Source organism: Tachysurus fulvidraco, chromosome 1 (assembly GCF_022655615.1).
Source record: "Tachysurus fulvidraco isolate hzauxx_2018 chromosome 1, HZAU_PFXX_2.0, whole genome shotgun sequence".
Classification (NCBI taxonomy): Eukaryota; Metazoa; Chordata; class Actinopteri; order Siluriformes; family Bagridae; genus Tachysurus; species Tachysurus fulvidraco.
In genome coordinates, this window is record NC_062518.1 from 47,863,046 (window position 1) to 47,872,074 (window position 9,029).

General features: G+C 36.1%; 1 long non-coding RNA gene across 1 annotated transcript; it reads right to left on the reverse strand.

Moving 5' to 3' along the window:
* Positions 1–5,050: 5,050 nt before the first annotated feature.
* LOC113649487 lies at positions 5,051–8,748 on the reverse strand. Its single transcript, XR_007139934.1, has 3 exons — positions 7,358–8,748; positions 6,556–6,608; positions 5,051–5,153 (listed from the first exon to the last, which is right to left on the reverse strand). It is a non-coding gene; the product is annotated as an uncharacterized LOC113649487 (long non-coding RNA).
* Between the last annotated feature and the right edge of the window lie 281 nt (positions 8,749–9,029).

Sequence of the window (9,029 nt, forward strand, 5' to 3'; positions counted from 1 at the left end):
TATGTACAGATATCGATTTTGTACATTTGCCCTCTTACAAAGAAATGATCAGTCTATAATTTTAATAGTTTATTTTAACTTTATACAGAGACAGAATAACAACACAATCCAGAAAAACACAATTTAAAAAAGTTATAAATTGATTTCCATTTCAATGAGTGAAATAAATATTTGATCCCCTATCATATCAGCAACATTTCTGGCTCCCAGGTGTCTTTTATACAGGTCACAAGCTGAGATTAGCAGCACTCACTTTTAACCCTTGTATGGTGTGCCCCCCCTGCACATTTATATTACATACAGGATGTTCGGGTTCCACTGAACCCAGGGCTAATAAAAGTGTGGAAATTGTCGGTCCTGTGTTCCTTTGACCTGTCACTTTGTCCTCATCCTGTCTGGGCCTGCGGTTAGTGTGTGTGTATGTCTACAATCCCCTGTCTACAATCTGTGTCTGTTAAATACCAAATGTATGGTTGGAACGATACGGAAAAACAAGTCTGAGCTCATAACCCGACTGCTGACTACAAAGAACAGGCCTGTCAGGTCTTTCAAGTTTGTGTACACAGCTGTCACATCCCTGGTGTCCTATGTGCCAAAGAAAGGCAAGAATGTGGTACTCGTGAGTACACTGCACAGGGATGGGAGAATCTGTGGCCAGGAGCATCAAAAACCAGAGATCATTATGGATTATTATGCCACAAAAGGAGGGGTGGACAACATGGACAAGCTGGTGAGGACCCTACGCTGGCCACTGGTGATGTTCTTTGACATATTGGACATATCAGAACAGAGGGAAGCTCCAGAGGAGACGACTCTTTCTCGAGGAACTGGGAAAGGCACTGGTGAGACCTCAAATCCAGAGACGACAACCAGCCTCTGCGTCCATCATGAGGAGGATTCAGGAGGAGAATGCTGGTGCCCCATTTAACAGACCTACAGAAACACCATTTGCAAAACCTGAAGTGAGTGTGTGATGCTGTTGCATATGTCTGTCACTCATGCCTTGCGAGAGGGAGAGGTGCTAGTAAAATAATTTCCTGATCATTTCATCATTCTAGGTTGCGTCCACCAGCATCAAAAAGAAGCGCTGCGAAGTGTGTGGACTCAAGATGGAGAGAAAAACACAATATACATGCATCAAGTGCAAGAAATACATATGCAAGACATACACAGTAAAACTCTACCCCTCATGTGTTATATAGGCTGGTATGAAAAGGCAATGTGTTCAGTGGGTCTGATGTGTCTAGATTGACATGATTACTGTATGCGTTCAGCTTTTGTTGTGTAAACTGACCTGAAATTTCAAATTAAGTTCAAATAAATAAAAATAAATAGTTTTGAAAAACTTTGCTTCCTTGTAAATTTGTTGATTTTTTTTCCACTCATAACTTGATTAAATTTGATTGTCTTTTTTATATTACATTTTATTAAAAAACAAACAAAAAATGAGTAGCAATTTAATTAAAAAATGTGATGTAATAAAGGTAAAGGGCAAATATTAACCATATATGCAGTTTATATTGTTTGTAATTGGGATGAAGTAAACATTTGTAGAGTATTTTAACATAAAATTTTTGACTGTGCTGAATTAAAAACCCAAAAAAGCAGTGGGTCCACCAGACCGACGAACACTGGCTGAGTAACAAAAATGAGAACACCATACAAGGATGCTTGTATAAACCATAGAAGGAAGTTCTTCAAATCTCAACTTGTTACCTGTATAAAAGACACCTGTAATCATTCATTTTCAAAACTCTCCAGCAAGGCCAAGACCAAAGAGCTGTCCAAGGATGTCAGGGACAAGATTGTAGACCTACACAAGGCTGGAATGGGCTTTAAGACCATCGCCAAGCAGCTTGGAGAGAAGGTGACAACAGTTGGTGCAATGATTCGCAATTTGAAGAAACACAAAATAACTGTCATTCTCCCTCGGTCTGGGGTTCCATTCAAGATCTCACTTTATAGAGTTTCTATGATCATGAGAACGGTGTGAAATCAACTCCCAAAAATACACAGAAGGATCTTGTCAATGATCTCAAGTGAACATCATATTCACCAAGACAACGGTTGGTAACCCACTATGCTGTGAAGGAGTGAAATAATGCAGTGCTCGCAAGGTCCCACTGCTCAAGAATGCACATGTAGAGAACTGTCTGAAGTTTGCCAATAAATATCTGAATGACTCGGAGGAAAACTGGGTTGAGAGGAAAAGTGTTGTGGTCAGATGAGACCGATGATGAGACCAAAATCGAGCTCTTAGGCATCAGCAGGAATGCAGCCTTTCAACCCAAGAACATCATCCCCACCTTCAAATATGGAGGTGGAAAAATTATGCGTAGGGGTGTTTTTCTGCTAAGGGGACAGGATAACTTCAAATACTTATTTCACTCATTAAAATTCAAATCAATTTATAACTTTTTTTGAAATGATTTTTCCTGAATTTTATTTTGTTATTCTGTCTCTCACTGTTAAAATAAACCCTTAAAATTATAGACTGATCATTTCTTAGTCAGTGGGCAAATGGGACCAGATAACTTTTCCCTTACTGTACATATATTTAGTTATATGGTTTATATAGTTATCATTGTATACATCTAGAAATAGCAATAAATTAGAGTCATATAATTAGGTTCATTGAAACACTGAGTTAACACCTCACATTTAAAGTACGGTTACATCTGGGGGTTTTCATTTATATATATTTTTCTAATTGATACATGCTTATTGTATACTGTGCTATCTTTCTGGTTCCTTCATGTGAGTTTAACCAATATACAATGGTATAATTTACTCGAGGCTGTGGTGGGTTTTCCTTTGCTTCACCTATGGACCCTGCTCTCCCAAAGAATTGTGTACCTTCCAAAACTCTGTTCTATATGCATCACATTGTTAGACACAGTATTAACACCTGGATAGTGGTCCAATATTTACATACATGTTCATACAGTTGTGTCTGTAGAGAAAGCACGTTAAACTTTACTAACCGAAAATGAAGGGACTTGTCATCATTCATTAACTACTATTGCATGGGACCACCAATTGAGGGCACTGCTGCCCAGGAAGTGTAGCTAGTAAACACACACACACACACACACACACACACACACACACACGATGGGAATTTCATCTCTTTTCATTGAGTCATCACTGAGATTCATTATAATCAGTATATTTGGCTCATGAATCTCACTAATAAGTGTCGACTCTTTCAAATGATTAATTGCCACTTTAACTTAGAACGGACAAAGTAAAAATTGCGATGAATCGTTTGGTAGCCAAAAGAATTGAATGTACTTTGTAAGTTTATAATCTAAAACCTTCTGATACCCATCTGTTGGGCTCATTTTCTCTTTATGTTTTAAAATCATCAAATGTCATAAAGCATAAATATATCTTCTTAGCACTTATTTGTAGCGAAACAGTAAATGTTTGTTTGTACTACTAGGCAACCAGTTATAATTTGTGTTAAATATGTTTGCGAGGGCTGGGGCAGATGGGGCTGCTTGGGGTTGTTACTTTGAGGATTGTTATAATGCAGCTAACATATTAACCACAAACACATCTCATAATACACTGATTATTTATTGACCTTCATTCTTCTACTATTTTGTAACAATTCAAATCACTAGTAAGAGAGAAATAAGAAAAGATATGATATAAATCTGCATGAAGACAAACAAATCAAACGCAATTTTAAAGCAGAACAAAAAATTATACAATGGAGAAAAAAAAATCAAAGAATTAAACAAACAAACTGATCAGACATGTGTATATGTTACATATATTAATATAATAATGTCGGTATACACCAGGGGTCGGCAACCCGCGGCTCCGGAGCCGCAAGTGGCTCTTTCATTCCTCTGCTGCGGCTCCCTGTAGGTTTGGATAATAAAATTTTAATTTAAATTTATTTATTTAGTTTTTAAAAAAGGTCATTCTAAATTCTAAGATTATGATGCTCTTGTAACATTAAAATAAACCATGTTTAATTTTTTGTCGCTCAAAATATGCGTCATAACTGCCGACTTGTGAAATCCGACACACAGAAGCATACGCATTTTTGGTTGCCTGCAGCCGGCAAGTTACATTTTAAATTAAATAAAATTAATTTATTTAATTTGTTAAAATTTTGTCAGGTGTCACGCATTGAGAGTGATAGTCACGCATTTGGGTCTTTTATCACACTCTCCCGCCACACATCGTATTTCTCATGCAGAAAAACGTTTTGACTATTTATCATACTGTATATTTAATAAGCCGCAGCATCCAAAATGTATCAGCCTGCACCGCTGTCTCTATGGAACCGGGCAGGAATCAAGCGCGTCTCCTGGAGTTCTTAGTCGAGCCTGACACTTATTAGCCAATCAACAAAGAGGCTACACAAAAGCCAATCAGAAAATAGCTATACCTGGGAAAGATTTAACCCAACAACCAATGAAAAAATTGGGGTTGCGGGAGGGGGTTGGAGATGTCACGCTTGCCTGTCTTCAAAACTTGAGACAAGAGGACTCAATTAGACATTGAACATTTTATTTGAAAGTAACATTCAACCCAGCGTCTTTTTACTTAAGGTTAGTTCAAACTGTTCAAAATATTTTTGTTTGCCCGCAGAAATAAAATTGCATTTACTCGGTAGCAGTTCATTGATTTCATAAATGCAACACACTACAGTTTTTTCTATACATTCCATAAAGGTTAAAAACGATATATGCTGCGTTATCGTCAGTTTAGATGTCAAATGGGTTTTGTGGCTCCCTGAGTTTTTTTTTTTCTGTGGGAAACGGGTCCAAATGTCTCTTTGAGTGTTTAAGGTTGCCGACCCCTGGTATATACAAACATGGTACTGTACATTTTAATAGGTTTGAATGCAACCAATACGATTTTCTTTTATAGCAGAGAAATGTAAATAAAAAAGTAAATGAATTTATGTTAACAATCTTTAGAATAAATCAGATTATATTTAAGTTTGTCTGACTAGGTACTTTAAGTACATTTTGTAAAATAATTATTCATTACTTATTAATGGAGAAAAGATTTAAACCCTCTGTAGGTTTGTTCAGGTTGTTAAAAGCTGGTACATTCTGTTCATGTGATGCTTCACCCACTTGAAGCTGGGATCTGCACACACATGACGACCGTCCAGTAGAGTAAAGCTGTAGAGGAGAGAGAAGATTTACATCAGTGTGAAACTGTAATAATCTTGTCTGTATCTGATGCTGAGAAGCTAGTTCATGCGTTCATGACCTCTAGACTGGACTATTGTAATGCATTACTAGGTGGTTGGCCTGCATCCTTAATAAATAGGTTACAGTTAGTCCAAAATGCAGCTGCCAGAGTTCTCACTAGGACAAGAAAGTATGACCATATAACCCCAATTTTATCATCTCTACACTGGCTACCTGTTAAGTTTAGAATTGACTACAAACTGCTGCTACTTACGTACAAGGCTCTTAATGGTTTAGCTCCCATGTATCTAACTAGTCTTCTAACACGTTACAATCCTTCACGCTCTCGAAGATCACAAAACTCAGGACTTTTGGTAGTTCCCAGAATATCTAAGTCTACTAAAGGTGGTAGAGCGTTTTCTTATTTAGCTCCCAAACTTTGGAATAGTCTTCCTGATAGTGTTCGGGGCTCAGACACACTTTCCCAGTTTAAATGTAGATTAAAAACTCATCTCTTTAGTCAGACGTACACATAATACATCCCATAATATCATGCACCATTACATCAGACCAGCACATTTTTATGAACAGCAGATATGTTAATCCCTTTCCACTGCTTCTCTCTTTGTACCTATCCCGAGCCAACCAGACACTGTACCAGCTCCCAACGTCCTCTGTGGGACGAAGCCTTTGGACGTCCACTGCGCCGAGGCCGACTCTAAGAATCCTGAGACATCTCCAGTTAGAACCTTACACCACTACAACATTTAACTGACTGTATATTACAATCACACCCCCAGTGTCACCCATATGAGGATGGGTTCCCCCTTGAGTCTGGTTCCTCTCAAGGTTTCTTCCTTTACCAATTTAAGGGAGTTTTTCCTTGCCACTGCTGCCTGAGTCACCTCAGACTTGCTCATATGGGAATAAATACATACACATTGTGAACTATATACAACTAATAATAATCTAGAATTTTTATTCTGTTAATTCTTATTTCTTTTATTATTCGTTAATTCCTTTATCATTAATTATGTTTACCTTCTGCTCTGTGTTTATGTTCTGTAAAGCTGCTTTGTGACAATGTCTATTGTAAAAAGCGCTATACAAATAAACTTGAATTGAATTGAATTGAATAATAAAATCAGAAAATCAGACACTCTGACACGCCCCAAACCTCCAAGATAGCATAAAATTAGATTCATATATAAGATTTATAAGTTAGATTCAGTACCAAGTTCAAGTCTATTACACATAAACAAAGAATTAATAGACATGAAAATAGTAACTTTTTTATTAATTCAAAAAACAACAAGGGACTAAAAACTTGCATGACTCCAGGTTTTAGACACTTAGGATCTGTTACTTTATACTCTGTAATGACTCTTACAGGCATTCGTTGTGTCAGAAAGCTGGTACAGCACTGATCTGGTACATTTCCATCTGTGTGAAAACATTTCTACATTTAGTTTCTGTGATTAAATGTTCAATAAGAAAATATTAGACACTTTTATATCTAGAATCAGATGCCGATTATTTTAGCTGTATAACATCTATATAATATTAACAGTTATCTGTAATATGGATCATATGTAAGAGATTTCTATAATAGGCTACACTGTTCTATAATATAATTAACATCAGTCACATTTATGTGTATCTCTATTTCCATGTGTTATAAATCAAACGAAATGAAACAACAAATATCTTTTCAGCTCTATTTCATATCTACATCACGAAATCTCCAGTCTTTTATCTCCCTCCCCTTTCTAAACATGTGCGCATAACCAAGATCATGTGGTCGGTTCATGAAAAGCTTGAACGTCCATATTCCAGGTTACACAAGTAGTTTAGACAGAGTTTGTGATGTTTTATTTCTCAACGGATCAGTACTTTGTATAATAAAAAAGTGTTAATGAAGTAATGACAAACTCTCTCTCTCTGTCTTGTGTTTTCTCTGTATGTATATCTGTATTGTATATTTACAGAACCACATTTCTATACAAAACCAATAAATGAACTGATGTAGAATTGAAACAGTTTCACTTTGAGACATTATTGTTCTGACCAGACAAACTGTAGCCTTCAGACAAACACTAAACATCAGCAGACAACACAGTTAAACACTACAATCAGCTTATTTCATGTAACCAGTAATAAAATATCGTTGTAAAGATCAGTAATAAACTTACCCAAGTTACTCGAGGGGAGAGCCACAGTACATCCACAGGGTCATTAACCCTCAGTGTGTACAGTACTCACAGTCTGAGATTGACGCATAGTCCATGAACCCTGAACACAGGAAGTGCTGCAGCAATGGTACTCCCACTCGACAAAATACCCCAAGATCGGTTCCAGAACTTTAATTATGTACTCTTATAAACCAAGAACAATAAGTGGAGCTAAAACTCTTATACAACATGTAAACCAAAAAATAAAACCTTGGAAAAGGAATAATTCAAGAAGATAATACAGGAAAAGAAAGAAAATAAATCTCACCAGCTACAGAGATTTCATCTCATTCCTCAGTTTAAGATGTTTAGAAGAGTGAGTGAGTGTAGTTTGTGTGTCTAGGTGATGAAAAACCTCTCAATCACAAGAAACCTAGCTGCTGTTTTCACCTAAAATGAGGGAGAATCTGATTGTTTAAAACACTAACCAAACATCTCACTCTTCTGGTATTAATAGTGTAAAATAAAATGAAATTAAGTGTCTCTTTATTATTAATATATATATTATTAAAATATTAATCTTGTAAATATTTGTTGTTGTAAAGTGTTGTGTAGATCTTTGTCTGTACTCACGAATACATTGTTTTTTGTTCATACTGTATGTATAAGCACAAAGTCAAATGTCGGTAGATTTGAAGCTGATAGATGCACTGGAAGTATAAATAAATAAATAACAAAAACAAAAGTTTCATTGGTGAAGTAATTGGACTTCTGATCAGGATGTCATTAGTTTTTAGTAATTAATCCCAGCACACTGTTCAAATGTATAAATGAGATTAATGTCAGTTGGTGTGGATAAGGACATCTGCTAAATATTGTAAATGTTCTCCACTACTTACACTACACCACTGTAGGTACTTCAATTATTACATCCTACCACCATTGTAGAAAATACCATAAACTAAAATTATACTACAGTGGCTGAGAAGTGCAAAACAAAATAAATCCAGAAACAAAATAACAATTCATAAAAAATTCTCAAAGAATATAAAATATAAGGTGCCTGATTCTTTTGACACTGTGTGTCAAATAAATATGAAATCTGTTACCAGGGGCTTTGATAACAGAAATTCCAGCCACTGCTAATTTCATTGATTTTATTTTGGAATTTCAAACACTAACAGCAGTATAGATTTCAATTAATTTTGTGTACCATAAGCCCTATACTGGGAGCCGAATATTCACCATGGAGCACATAATTTTTAAATTTAAACAAAAAGTGTTTTATTTATCTAGATTTGATTCATAGAAATTAAATCATCATGAATGTCTTTTCTGTTCTGGCACCAAGGTGGTGGAATGACATTCCCCTAGAGGTCCAGACAGCTGAGTCACTGGCTATTTTCAAACGATGGTTGAATACCTACTTATTCATGAAACACTTCAACTAGCATTTTCATCCCTGTTTGTTGTGTCTGTGTATTTCATATGTATGTATGTATGTATGTATGTATGTATATATGGTATGTCATGGTATCTTAAGTCTGTGGCCTAGTGAATCAACTATTCAAGCTGGCTCCAAATGATCGCCAAACTCTTCTTAATATTAGATTGGCTGTTGAAAACACATCGATCTATAACGTTATTCAGGGTGGAAAAATCCACTCACCCCCTCCTCCGCTCCTGTGTGGAT